Here is a 15,032-nt window from a genome sequence, read left to right on the forward strand (position 1 = left end):
GGTGATCAGTGTGATTAGGGCAACTGTGTGGGCTAATTGGTACTTATCAAAGTTAGGCTCCTACCCTTTCCTAGAGATTAGGAGACAGGGGTTCTTCCTTCTTGATAATTACATTTCAAAGGGATGGCTCCCAGGTCCTTGAGAAAAACATTTCTGGGTTGTAGAAGATACATCTCAAAGGAACGGAGAAAGGATTTACAATGATAGGTTTTCTAAAGTAAATGTTCTAAGAAAAGGGAGGTCAGGGGCCTGTAATCAGGTTTTGGCTGAAACAAACAGTAAATTCTTCTGACAGTGTTGAACTTTCTTAGGCAGGCCTCTTAAGGAGGCTGGGGTCACCATCCTAGGGACATGGCCTTGAGCTGATAGAAACTGGGTGTTTGCTCAAGTCTCTTAATGTAAGGAAAAGATGATATTGTTTGTGCCCAAAGTTGCAGTTCTATAGGCCAAGGTTGAGGCCTAGTTGAGAAGAAGTCTCAGAGGAGCCTGACTATATCAAATCATCATGTTGTATACCTTAAATACATACGAGTTTTATTAAAAGATGACTTTTGGTCAAGGAGGGAGTCTTTGTCTGTGGTGATGAGCTAAAATCTATAGTACAAGACTTGTTTTACCTGTATCACCTTTTTGTCAAGAACTTTTGATGATTAAAGAAAAAGCTGGAGCTCCTGGATCTGGCTCATGTCTGTAGAATAAGAAGCAAAAAAAAAAAAAAAAAAAAAAAAAAAAAAAAAAGAAAGAAAACGTGTATTTATTCTCCAAGCATGAGAACATATATCCCTAAGATTAAAAAACAAAAAGCCTCTATGTTTCTCAGCCCAGAAGGGAACGACTATGATCTGGGCCTGGAAAATGTCTTACCAAATCCCCTGAATGACAAAAAGAGGACTATTATGGATGATTAGAGCCCTGTCCCATGTCGCAGCAATCCTGTCATCCTGGAAGCTAACCAGGAGCAAACAAGAGCAGCATTTGGATGGGAAACCAACAATCAAAACGTGAGGAGGCTCAGTCATAACTTATAGTATATCCTCTGCCTTTTCTTTCTCTTAAGCTGCAGAGAGTCTCAGACCAGCCTGTACTGACTAGAGGTTGGAACAGATGGGTGGGGGAGAAGGATGTTCACAGAGTCAGAAGAAGGAATATGCCATGTTAGTGTGTGCATATGTATGAAGTATTATGCACTTAGATTAGCCTTTAAGAGCCAAACATGGAGATGTTTAACATAGAAGCTTTGTCTTTTTTTGGAACCATTATCATCCATTTCCTAACTTTGTTTATTCTACCCAAACATCTCTTCCACACGAACTTGTGAATAATTGTACAAATCAACACTTTAAATATGCTTTCAGTTTACATTTGGTTTGAAAGAGCTATTAAGATAATAAAAATGGGACCTGTGTTTGTAATTGTTATGAATAATGGCAAAATGAAATTTAAATGGACTGAACTATCAGCCTTCATGAAATCACTGTCTGCCTGTTAGTCTCACTAAATATCTTCCAGTCTCAGATTAGGCTGCCTAATTTAGTTTATGGGATGACACCATGTCCATTTGGAAAATGCACAGTGATACCAGTGATTAACAGGCATTATTTATTGTGGACTAAACAAATGGGAGTGCCCCTTCTTTTTTTCCCTGAATTATTTTCCAGACATGAAAATACACAATGTCATTTAGAGCAGCTTCATGCAACCATGCTAAAGTGAAAAATTAAATAGCTATTTTGAATATCTCGGCATTGGTGCTGCATAATTACTTCTGTCAAGCACTTATGTTATGTCTGTATTGTGTATATCTGTCTGGCCTTTTCTATGAGTGATTGAAGAAATGGCGGGCGAAAATAAAGGACTTTAAAAATGCTATATATATGCTCATTTTTTAATTCCAGAGAGAAGCTGTTAAAGAAAAGAGGGCTCTTAGATAATGTTGGGCTTTCCTTTTGGGTAGAGGCTTAATTAGGCGGCTAAGGTCTGTTCTATTGCCTTGTTGTAGAAACTGACTTAATAGCTATTTGTGAAAGGTGGGCCTGGCTTGGCAGTGGCCATTTCTGGTCAGGCTCCTCCCTCTTATAATTAGGAAATTTCCCTCCCCTGATTTCCTAGAACATTTGCTTCTTGTCTAATTCATCTGACATTTAGTAGATTTGGCCTTGTAGAGTTAATTAACTTTTCCTATCCCGGGATCACCTGCGTCGCAAGCCTGGCGGGCGGTTTCTCGGTCTCTCATTGCATCTGCCGCCAATCCTGGGCGCACAGACGGGCTCAAGGAACAAATAAATGACGGTTTTTGGAATTTCAGGCTGCAAACAGTTCAGAAACCCCGCAGTCCTGGCATCTGTAATAATATTTCAGCCCCGCAGTCCTGGCATCTGAATAATATTTCAGAAGTATTCAGTATAATACTTCTGAGAGCACTGCTTCCCACACTCAAGCGCGCCTCAGAACCACCTGGAACACTTGCGGAAATCGTTGGGCTCCATCTCAGAGGTTTGAATTCTGTGGGTCTGCAGTGGGGCCTGAACATTTGCCCGCTACTGTGTTCTTCGTGCATCATCTCATTTAAGTCTCACGGGACCTTCGGAAATGGGTGCTGTTTTAATCCGGGCTTTCTCAATGGGTGCTGGATCACGGGGGGGGGGGGCGGTCCGGCCTGACGGGTCACTACCCACTTCCATCATTTTGCAGGTGGGTGTACGTGTGCGCGCGCAGAGAGTGGTACCCCTTCTCTCTCTTCAAGGCTCTGAAGAGAAATTTCCTGAGAAAAAGAAATGGCTAAGGGGTACCTATTCTGATCTTTTGGCCCCATCTGGTGGTTTTTGGTCTGACCGAGCAAAGCGCTGATCCGTTAGCCCCCTCTGCCGGTGAGAGTGGTTGGGTCCGACGGCGGCCTCTGAGACCCATTTGCTCAGGCCCCTTTTTCCGGAGATCCTTGGCCTGAGGCGGTTGCTCTGAGGACGTTATTCTGAGGCGGTTAGTCACTTCTTCGGGCCCTCGTCCGGGTTTTGTCTGGTTTTGGGTTTTGTTTTGTTTGTGCTTCCTACTACTCGGGGGGAGTCCCTTTACAAAGCCAAGTTTGTGTCAGTCCGTCTATGGTTTAGTTCGACGTGCGACTTCATTTTCCAGGTGCTAAAAGAGCCTCTTGCTGTAGGTCTTAAGTACGTAGACGTATTTTGTGTCCGAGCTGGCGATGTAGCCCAGACGCTAGGCTATGAATCGCGCTTTTCCCCCTGTCAAAACAACAAACGTGTCTCGAATGTCTGACGAGAAGTACTTAAGTATAGAATTAACTGGCGACAAAGTGTTTTTTTTAAATTTATTTATTTGACAGGGAGAGCGAGAGCGCGCACGAGCGAGGGGGAAGGGCAGAGGGAGAGGGAGAAGCCGGCTCCTCCTGAACAGGGAGCCTGATGTGAGACTTGAACCCAGGACCCTGGGATCATGATTTGAGCCCAAGTTAGACACTTGACGGACTGAGCCACCCAGGCGCGCCTGGCGACAAAGTTCTTAATCCTCTCCTCAGCTGGTATCTTGGTCAGTGAATGACCGTTTTAAGCCAAGACTCTTGGAGGACAGGATGGGGATCTGGAAGCGGGAAGCCTTTCGAGTTCCCTCATAGCATGGGTAGGCATCCCCCCCCCCCCCAGCCCTGCGACTCTGTTAAGGATCCACCAGGTTTTAAGGACTTAAAATGGGATGAAGACTGGCTGGCGTAGTCTTCAGCCTGGTCATGTCCTTGCCCCGTGGGGGTGTCAGGCTGAGACCTGTGCCTGTTGCTCTCAAATCAAGAGGGTAAATGGAGGCCACTAGGAGGTCGCAGCTGCTTGGAAAACGTGCTTCCCATACGGTAGGGTGTAGGAGATCACCCTTTTACCGAAGCCCGTTTTGCCAAGGCATTCCTCAAATTAGAAGGGAAATTGGTGATTCCTCCCCCATAGAATCACTCCCCACCCTAAAAACCGCATTTTTGTGTGTGTGTTATATTTATTGATACATTTCCTTAAGAAAAGTTGTTTATAGGTTCAAGGAAAGCAGTGTCCTATTTCATTGTGAGCTTTATCTTTCCAAATGCTTGGGGAGAAAGACTGTGTTTTACTGATTTTCATTTATCCTGCAAGGGATAGCACTAGGTTCAAGAATTGCCATGCCCAGATTCTTCTATATGCCCACTTCCATATAGAAGTGCTTGGCCATACCCAAGAATGTTAAATCACCTTGGTCCAAACTGCCTGGCTTATTGCAGTAACTTCCTAACTGGTTCCACTGAGTCTTTTCTTGCTACTCTTAAACAGCATTTTTTAAAAGAACCAATATATTTTATTAGCTAGTTATTTTTAAAACAGCTTTTTTGAAATATTCAAATACATAAATCACCTATTTAAAGTGTACAACTCAATGCGTCTTAGTATGTTTACAGAGTTGTGAAACTCTCACTATAGTCAATTTTCGAAAGTTTTCATTACCAAAAAAAGAAACCTCATACGCTTTAGCTATCACATCTGACTCCCCTAACCCTATACTTACCCAGCTTTAGGCAATCACTAATTTTTTTTCTGTCTCTATAGCTCTGCTTATTTTGGACATTTCATAAAAATGTAATCATTTGGTATGTGGTCTTTTGCGACTGACTTCTTTCACTTAGCATAACTTTTCCGGTATAGAGTTGTGACATGTGTGAAATGATGTTTATGAGGGACTCTCATTAGATACTTGGTGCCAAGGATTTTTACTGGAGGCTGTTCATGTAGGCACCCTCTGCCTAGTACATACCCAAACTCCAAAGTCCCAGGAGGAAATCTCGTGTTCACTGTAAGCCACATTGTTTGCACAGTTAAGGTGCAGTGAGCTACTTTTATGGGTTACGGTGGTGGGAACCGTCCCCAAATCCAAGTTCCCAGATCCTAGCCAAGGGCCAACCTTGCCTGCAGAATTTTTAGATGATAACTTTTTCAGGTCGGCCATGTGAACTCTTCTCACACAGATTGTGATAGGGATTTCATTGATTCTGTAGATCAATTTGAGGGGGATGCCATCTTAACAATATTAAGTATTTCAATTGATGAACATGGGATGTCTTTACATTTATTTAGGTCTTTAATTTTTCTTAATGATTTGTGGTTTTCAGTGTACAAGTCTAATAATTCTTTTGTTAAATTTATTTCTAAGTATTTTATTCCTTTTGATGCCATAATGGGAATTGTTTTCTTAATTTTATTTTCAGATAGTTCTTTGCAAGTCTATAGAAATACAATTGAGTTTTGTATGTTGATTTTGTATCCTACACCTTGAGCTCATTTATTAGCTCTAATAGTTTTCTTATTTTTGTGGATTCCTTAGCCTGTTAATATGGTAGATTATGTGGATTGACTTTTTGAACCAGCCTTGCATCCCTGTAATAAACCCCATTTGGTCATGGTATATAATATTTTGCTAATATCTTGCTGAAGATTTCGCACCTCTTTTCATGAGGGAAGATTGGTATGTGGTTTTCCTTTTTTTTGTAGTCTTTGTATGGTTTTGGTATCACGGAAGTGTTGTCATATGAGTTCGGAAGTGTTCCCTCCTCTTCTATTTTCTGGAAGAGATGGCATAGAATTGGTGTTAATTATTCTTTAAACATTTAGTTTAATTCTCCAGTGAAATAATCTTTCCCTAAAACTTTTTTTTAAGAACTTTAAAATTACAAATTGAATTTCTTTAAAACAATGGAGCTTTCAAATGATGTATTTCATACTGGGGTGCATTATGGTAGTTTGTGATTTCTAAGGAATTTGTCCATTTCAATTAAGTTGTCAAATTTATGTGTATAGAGCTCATAGTATTCCCTCATTATCCCTTGGATGTCAGTAGGGTTGCTGTGTTTTCTTTGTGGATTGACCCTTTTATCATTATGTAATATTCTCTCTGTCTCTGGTAATTTACTTTGCTCTGAAGTTTACTTTATCTGATATTAATATAGCTACACTTGCTTTTTCTTTTTAAAAAAATTGTTTTGCCAAACAAATTTTCAATTTTTAGCTATTAAAATTTATCAAGGCTTTTGGTATCTTTAATTTTTTGTCCTGTTTAGAAAAGTTTTTCCTTCTGAAGGTTGTAAAACTATTCTTTTATATTTTGTCTAGTATTTCCATGGTTTCATTTTCACAATTAAATCTTGGATCCACCTGGAGTATATTTTCATGTAAAAGTAAAGTAGATGATAGCAGATCTTTTCTATCAGATTTTAATACAGGGATGTAGGGGGGAGGAGAAAGCAGAGTTTATGAGAATGCTGTGTGCCTGGGAAGAGGGAAATATTGGAAAGTGATAGACTCAAAGGGCTATTTCCTCTTTTCTCAGTGTTCTCTCAGTGCAACACAAAGGAGAGATTAAGTCAACTGGAGGTGTGAAGGTTGAGAGAAAAAACAAATTCAAAAATTTTTGGAAGTGTTCTTTTGCTCAATAACTTTGTTTTTTGAAAAGCTTGGAAGAAATAGGAAAAATGAAATGGCTTCTTTTGTAATTTTTATATTGCTGTTGTCTTGGTGGATAGAACTTTTCCTCTCCTGACTAAAGAGAGGCTTACAGTCTTTTATTTACTACAATACTGGAAGTCTTAACTTATAGAAATCAGACAAGGAAAAGAAATATAAGTCACCCAAATTGATAAAGAAGTAAAACTGTAATTATTTGCAGATGGCATGATACTGTGTGTAGAAAACTCTAAAGACTCCACCAGAAAACTATTAGAACTAATAAATTCAGTAAGGTTGTAGGATACAAAATTAATGTACAGAAATCTGTGGCATTTCTCTACACTAATAATGGAGTAGCAGAAAGAGAAATTAAGGAAAACAATCCCATTTACACCAAAAAGAATAAAATACCTGGAATAAATTGAACCGAAGAGGTGAAAACCTACACTGTAAAAACTATAAAACATTGATGAAAAAAACTGAAGATGACACAAACAAATGGAAAGATATATCATGATCATGGGTTGGAAGAATTAATATTGTTAAAATGTCCGGGGTGCCTGGGTGGCTCAGTTGGTTAAGTATCTGACTCTTGATTTTGGCTCAGGTCATGATCTCAGGGTTGTGAAATTGAGCCCTGTGTTGGGCTCTGCACTGAGCTTGGAGCCGGCTTGAGATTCTCTCTCTCCCTCTGCCCTTAACCCTGCTCATGCTCACTCTCTCTCTCAAAAAAAAGATATTGTTAAAATGTCCATACCCACCCAAGCAATCTACAGATTCAATGCAATCCCTATCAAAATACCAACAGCATTTTTATTTTTTTAATTAATTTTTATTTTTTATAATATTTTTTGTTATTTTTAAATAATATTTTTTATTATGTTAGTCACCATATAGTACATCCCTAGTTTTTGATGTAAAGTTCCATGATTCATTACTTGCGTATAACACCCAGTGCACCATGCCATATGTGCCCTCCTTAATACCCATCACCAACAGCATTTTTAAAAGATTTTATTTATTTGACAGAGTGAGAGCACAAGCAGAGGGAGCAACAGAGGGGGAGGGAGAAGCAGGCTCCCCACTGAGCAGGGAGCCCGATGCAGGGCTCTATCCCAGGGTCCCAGGATCATGACCTAAGCTGACGGCAGATACCCAACTGACTGAGCCACCCAGGCACCCCACCAACAGCATTTTTTACAGAACTAGAATGCAGTCTTGAGGAAGAAAAACAAAGTTGGAGGTATCATACTCCCTGATTTCAAACTATACTACAAAGCTAGAGTAATCAGAACAGTATGGTACTGGCACAAAAATAGACACATAGATCAATGGAATAGGATAGAGAGCCCAGAAATAAACCCATGCTTATTTGGGCAATTAATCTATGACAAAGGAGGGAAGAATATACAATGGGGAAAAGACAGTCTTTTCAATAAATTGTATCAGAAAAATGGGACAGCTATATGCAAAAGAATGAAATGGGGCCCCTTTCTTACACCATATACAAAAATAAATTCAAAGTAGATTAAAGACCAAAATGTGAGACCTGAAACCATAGAATTCCTGAAAGAAAACATAGGCAGTAATATATTGGGTATCAGTCTTAGAAATATTTATGTTTCTTAGGCAAGGGAAACAAAAGCAAAAATGAACTATTGGGACTAAACCAAAATAGAAAAGGTTATACACAGTGAAAGAAACCATCAACAAATTGAAAAGGCAACCTACTGAATGGGAGAAGGTATTTGCAAGTGCTATGTTTGATAAACAGTTAATATCCAGAATATATAAAGAACTTATGCAACCCCACACCAAAAAACCAAATAATCCAATGACAAAATGGGCAGAGGACCTGAGTAGACATTTTTCCAATGAAGACATACAGATGGTCAACAGACACATGAGAAGATGCTGAACATCACTCATCATCAGGGAAAAGAAAGTTAAAACCACAATGAGATCTCACTTTGCAACCAGTCAGAATGGCTAGTATCAAACAAACAAACAAACAAACAAACAAAAAACGAGTATGGGCAAGAACGTGGAGAAAAGGGAACCCTCATGTGCCATTTGTGGGAATGTAAATTGGTGCAACCACTGTGGAAAATAGTGTAGAGGTTCCTCAAAAAATTAAAAATAGAAATGTCATATTATCCAGTAATTCCATTACTGAGTATTTACCTAAAGTAAATTAAAACACTAATTTGAAGAGATATATATGCACCCCTATGTTTACTGCAGCATTATTTACAATAGACAAGAAATGGAAGCAACCTAAATGTCTACTGATAGATGAATAAAGAAGATAGTGTATGTGTGTGTGTATAATAGAATATTACTCAGCTGTAAAAAAAAGAATGAGATCTTGCCATTTATGATAACATGAATGAATGTAGAGGGTGTTGTGCTAAGTGAAACAAGTCAGACAAAGAAAGACAGATACCATATGATTTCACTTATATGTGGAATCTCAAAAACAAAACAAATGAACAAACAAAAAAACAGAAACAGACTCAAAAAGAAAAAATTGGTGGTTGTTGGAAGGACAGGATGGCTAAAGTAGGTGAAGGTACAAACTTCCAGTTTTAAAATTAAAAAGTCAGGGAAATTAAAAGTACAGCACAGGGAATATAGTCAATAATAGTATAACCATGTTGTGTGTTGACAAATGGTAACTACAGTTATGGTGATCATTGTGTAGTGTATAGAATTGTCAAATCACTCTTTGTACACCTGAAACCAAGATAACACCGTATGTCAACTATATTTGAATAGTAAAAATAATAGTGTATTTCTTCTTTAGTGCATCCCAGTGGGGCACTTGTCCACAGTGATTACCCTTAAAAGAAGATACTAATTTGCTTAGTTAACAAATATTTTTTAATCATTTATCAAAGCGGCAGGTAATGATTATGTGTTTGTCTCTGGAATCAGATTGCTTGGGTTTAAATCCCAGTCCAATAACTTACTAGCTGTGTGATCTTGGGCAAGTTACTAAACTTCTCTGTACTCCAAGTTTCTCTTTTGCAAAGTGGGGATATTAACTCCTCTTTGTATTATTGTGAATCTCAGAACATCATCAAACATAGTAAGCAATTGACAAATGTGAACTATAATTAATGCTAATGACTGGAGATAGAGCACAATGAATATGGTCCATATAGTTTTGGGCCTTGTATTCTTTTTGTTTTTGTTTTTTTTTGTACATTTTAATTTTTTTATTTTTAGAATTTTAAAAATTGTAATTAAAGTATAGTGACATATATTAGTTTTAGGTATATGACATAGTGATTCAACAATTACATACATCATAAAACGCTCACCACACTAAGTGTAGTTACCATCTGTCACCATACAAAGTTATTTCCAATATTATTGACTATGTTCCCTAAGGTTTACTTTTCTTCCTTGTGACTTATTTATCTTATAACTAGAAGTTTTAACCTCTTAATCTCCTTTATCTCCCCCCCACACACGTAACTACTAGTTCATTCTCTTTATTTATGAGTCTGGTTTTTTTTGTTCATTTGTTATGTTTCTTAGATTCCACATATAAGCGAAATCTTAAGGTATTTGTCCTTCTCTGTAGGACTTATTTCATTTAGCATAATACTGTCTAGGTAAGGACCTTGCATTTTTGAGTGAGTAGATAGATTAAAAAATTACAAATAGCAATAATTACTCTAAAATAAATGTAAGGTGCTGAGATAGAGTATAAAGGAGTGGGAGGAGAATCCTACTTTATTTTTTTAAAGATTTTATTTATTTAAGAGAGAGAGACATCACAAGCAAGGGGAGTTTGAAAGGGAGAAGCAGGCTTCCTGCTGAGCAGGGAGCCCAGTGTGGGGCTGGATCCCAGGACCCTGGGATCATGTACTGAGCCAAAGGCAGATACTCAACGGTTGAGCCACCCAGGCGCCCCCAGAGAATCCTACTTTAGATAACATGGTCAGGGAAGGCCTCTCTGAAGAGGGGGCATTTAAGCTGAGACTTGAAGCATTGGAAAAAAGCAAGTAATTTAAAGAATGGAGGGAAGAATGTTCCAGGCAGTGGGAACATCATGTTCAAAGATCCTGAGGAGAAGGATTTTATTATATTCAAAGCCTTGAAAGAAGACCATTATGGCTGGATTGTAATAATTGAGAAAGAGTGGTATGAGATGAGGTTGATGATATAGGTAAGACCTTGTAGATCAGAGTGAGGAGTTTGGATATGAAGTTCTGTGGGAAACCACCGAAGCATGAGAGAAAGATATAATTTTTCTTTTTTTAAAAAGATTGATCTTGTATTTATGTTAGAGAAGATCAAGATTGGAAAGGGGGAGAACAGCTTGGAGGCTCTTGACAGTGGTCCAGATGAGAGACTGTGGTGGCAGTGGAGGTGGAGAGAAGTGGATGGATGTAAGATATAGTTTTAAGGTGGAATCAATAGGACTTGCTGAAGGATTGGATATGGGAAGGTAAGGTGATGGAAGAGAGTTTGAATCAAGGATGATACCCAGGTTTCTGGCTTGATTAACAGGTTTGATGTGGTACCAATTTTTGAAATGGGAGATATTGGAAGAAGGATCAGGTTTGGTAAGCATTGTGAACATATTGAGTTTGAGGTGTCTATCAGACATCCAAGTGGAGATGTGTCGTAGTCAGTTGGATTCATGAATCTGGAGTTCAGGGCCAGCTTTTAGATGATATTTAAAGTCGTGGATCTGGATGAGATAACCCAGGGAGATTAAAAAGAGAGGAGGGCCTGGGACCATGTGAATATTCCACCTTTAATGTAGGAGCTGTGAGATACTAAAAGGAGAATGGGCTGATAGTAAAGGCAGGGATGTAGTTTAGTAGTAGCTAGCTGCTTGTATATGCGGCAAGTCCTGGATTTTATCCTTGGTATCTCCATTTACTCTTTGCATCTTCAGAGGACAGGGCAGGGCTATTAATTCTTCAAGTCTTTTGTCAGTTACTCATATATAGTTTTTCTAGCTCCTGGAACAAAGCAGGTGCTCAATAACTGTTGGATGAATGAACGAGTGAGTGAATGAGTGAAATGAATGAGACTATGTGAATTGTAATACCTGCTTTGCCACAAAGCAGGTTTGTGATATTGGGCTGTTAGAAAGCTACAATTTTCTTATCTGTAAAATGGCACTAATAAAAGTACCTATCTTTTTGGACAGGATTTAAAATAATAAAAATTTATAGCATTTAGCACAGAACTAGTGGTAAATGAATGCTAGCTACTATCAGCTCTACTGCGCTTTGGGTGCTTATCCATAAAATAGGGGCAATAATTTCTGCCCTGATTCCCTCACAAAGCGATTTGTGAAGCCAGTAGTAGTTAACATTTGAGTATACAAAGGGTTATTAATATTAATGTTTTAATTGGTCTGAATCTGCATTATGCAGCCACTCTTGCCCCCATCCTCCAACAGGAGTATTTAAATAAAAACGCCTCTTTAAATTGACCCTGTACGCGGCTGGTCAGCCCTGCCGGGCTCGACCAATTGTACTCGAAACCACGCCCCAATGCGAGGTCTGTTAGCCGCAGAGTTCAATTTTAAAATACCCAGCCCCGCCCTTCCTTGCTAGGGGAGCGCACGCCCCAACTGTGCACGCTGATTGGTCCCTGCTGGCCAATCACCACTGCGCTTCCTTCTGGGGCTGTAATTTTCAAAATTCGCTACTGGGCAGATTGGAGCGAGCACAGGCCAGGTTGAGAAGGACACAGGTCGCTACAACACGGAGCTCCGTTCATTTCCCGGGCCTCTCCTGGCCTAGGAGTGCGTCCATGATCTTTCCTGTTCTGCCCTCAATCTCGGTGTGAGGTAGGCGCCTTTGGGCTTATACTGCCCGCTCGAATGTCCGGCCCTGTCGCAAGCGGGTTGATGCTCGAGCACCACTCCAGCCCCTTGTTAACACGCTCTCTTCTCTCGCCGGCAAGCTAGGCATCCCTGCCATGAAACCTTTGTTTTGTTCTGCTGTCAGTCAGCAGTTTGTGCGAAGTTGGGCAGGGAGTGTGTTTTAGAGGGTGAGATGGCAAAAGAAATGAGACTGTGCCCTAGCTTTTAGATAGAGCAACCAGTACACATGCCTGAATCAGAGTACATTTACAAAACGTCTTTTTCACAAGTGGAAGTGTGGAGGATCAATTTCATCCACAGGACGTATTTAAGTCATAGAGTGCTATTCGTGGGATGTCTTTTAAATTACAGGTTGGAGGATATGAAGGAGGATGGAAACGTGTGCTCTTTCCGTTGTTACCGCTTTTATCTCCACTGGTTCTCTTCTAGCCCCTACTCCAACCGCTGTGGCTTTGGCTTTCTCACTGCTCTGTGCTTTGGTCCACTTGGGATCCTAGAATGTCAGAGGTCAAAGGACTCTAGAACAGTGCCTCTTAAACTTTGAAGTGCATACAAATCACCTGGGGATATTGTTAGCTTGTACTTTCAGATTTGGAAGGTCTAGCTTGGCGCCTGGGATTTTAAATTGCTAACAAGCTCCCAGGTGACGCTAATGTCGCTGGTCTGTTGATCATGGTTTGAATAGCTAGGAGGCGCTGGTCCCATTGCCTCATTTTCTTAGGTGGGGAAACAAAGGGCTAGAGAGGGAAAAGGGACTTACTTAGCATCATCCAGCCAGCCAGGGGCAGAGTCAGAGCTAGACCCTAGGCATCCTTCCCAGCCCAGTGCTGCTCTCACGGGCACCATGCTGCATTCTCTCCCCAGTGTCTTGCTTTCTGTAACCTGCTTTTAGATACAAAATGAAGTTGCTGTTGTTTCCTGTAGACTCTTGATCTACAGTTTTGGAGTCTAGGCAGCTGGGCTTCTAAATGAGCCAACTTGCCCCTCTTTGGGTTTTAGCCCCAGCCCTGGGATGCTCAGTGGGGTCTGAGCAGTGTGTATGTAGGGAAGATGGAAAGTCTGGAAAGTGGAAAGCATTCAAATTTTCTTGCCCAAGTAAGGCCCCATTCTGTAGGTGGTAGAAGTCAAGAATGTTCCGCTGAATGTCCCTTAGTGAAAGCTTGTTTTTAGTGGTGTCAATCCCCTCACCCTTCCTAATGGCAGAGAAATTAGTTACTTGAGTCACTGTGTGTGTCCCCCAAAGCAAGTTATTAGTGTTCAGGATAATGAAGGTGGTATATGAATATCATCTGAATAACCTTATTCTTGCTGAGGTTTAGTTACCCTGTGATGTCATCAGCTGAAAGTTTTCTAGCCTGTTGAGTCCAGTCTATTTTTTCTTTCCCCTTGAAAGATAAAAGTTTCAGAGCATGAGTATTTGGTCATCCATAAAAAAAAATTGTCCAAGGTGTGAATAATAACAGCAGAGTAAGTGGTTTTCATACAGTGCAGTTAAGTGCGGGTGCACCCAATTTGGCTTTATTGCTGCTTGGCTGAGTTTGGAAAGATGAGATGGAAAATAGGTTTGGATTTGGCGGAAGGTGGGGGAAAGTAAGATGCACCACTTTTTTTGAGGGCCTATTATGGGTTAGGTTTTGCACATACAAATTTACTTTTGAGCCATATGATGCTTCTGCACGTAAATAGTGGTATTCCTCTATTACAAATGAGAAAATTAAGGCTCAGAGATGCTGAGTTGTCTGGTTTAGAAACCCAGTTGCTTCTTTAAAAAATCTGCTCATTCTGAGTCCTTACACTACCACTATACAGCCTTTCACTTTGGACCATGGACTGTTTTGGAGTGCTTTTGAGTATGATTGGAGAGACTCCATGGTATTTTAGAAAGAGCCCTGGAAAGAACTGGGTGATCTATGCTGCTCCAAAGTTTGTCCTGTGTAGTAAGTATAGGCCTCTAAAATGGAAAGAACTGTATTTGTACTGTGTACCCTCACAGTTTTGTTGTGAGGATCAACTGAGGTAATAAATGTGAAGGCACATACTTGTACTGACTTCTCCTGACTGACAAAATGTTTAATACTTCTCATCCAAAATCAGCCTTTCTCCTTTCTTGAACCTTCCCCTCAAGCTGCAGTCTTCTCTGCTTCCCTTTCTTACCAGCCTGGCCCCAGCCTAGCATTCAGCCCCTTTCTAACTCCTCCCCAATATGGTCTTTATACTCCACAGTGCAGACAACTGGGGTGTCCCTGTACCTGCTGTGCTCGACATGTTCAAGCCTCTGCCTGGGCTCAGGCTTTCTTTGCCAGGAAAGCTCCCCAGTCTACTTGGAAACCTCTCTGTAATTTAAGTCTAGATTATATATTACCTCTGCTATGAAGCCTTCTCCCACCCCTTTCCCCGACAAGATTATTGACTTTCCATTGTGTTTCTGTAGTACTTGGTATTTACTTTTATTGAATCATTCACACATTTTTATGCTACATTTAGATCTGTGCATGTGAGTACTTATAGGATAAGATGCATGATTTGTGTTAATATCTCCATTGCTGGAAATATTTGGTAGAGAATGGTAAGCTTGTTGCATTGCCTTTAGGGTCTCGCTTAGGGGAGCCTGTTCTTTGTCAAATGCCTTTGAATTTGAAGATTGAATGTGGCTGAGGTTGGAAGGGCGGTTGCATCTGAGTGGGGGTCTCTTGTATATCCAAAACTGATTCCTC

At 40.1% G+C, this 15,032-nt stretch overlaps 1 protein-coding gene across 4 annotated transcripts in view; it reads left to right on the forward strand.

The window, feature by feature from the left end:
• The first annotated feature begins 2,932 nt into the window (after positions 1-2,932).
• CCNB3 (cyclin B3) overlaps positions 2,933-15,032 on the forward strand; it is a 56,875-nt gene continuing 44,775 nt past the window's right edge. For 3 of the 4 annotated variants that reach the window (XM_034649501.1, XM_034649499.1, XM_019798062.2), the window contains exon 1: positions 12,148-12,282. The gene's annotated coding sequence lies outside the window, so the exon portion shown is untranslated. Of the gene's footprint in view, positions 2,977-12,147; positions 12,283-15,032 lie in introns of those variants that run through there. The other variant, XM_034649500.1, reaches the window with a different exon arrangement.

Source organism: Ailuropoda melanoleuca, chromosome X, assembly GCF_002007445.2.
Source record: "Ailuropoda melanoleuca isolate Jingjing chromosome X, ASM200744v2, whole genome shotgun sequence".
Taxonomy (NCBI): domain Eukaryota; kingdom Metazoa; phylum Chordata; class Mammalia; order Carnivora; family Ursidae; genus Ailuropoda; species Ailuropoda melanoleuca.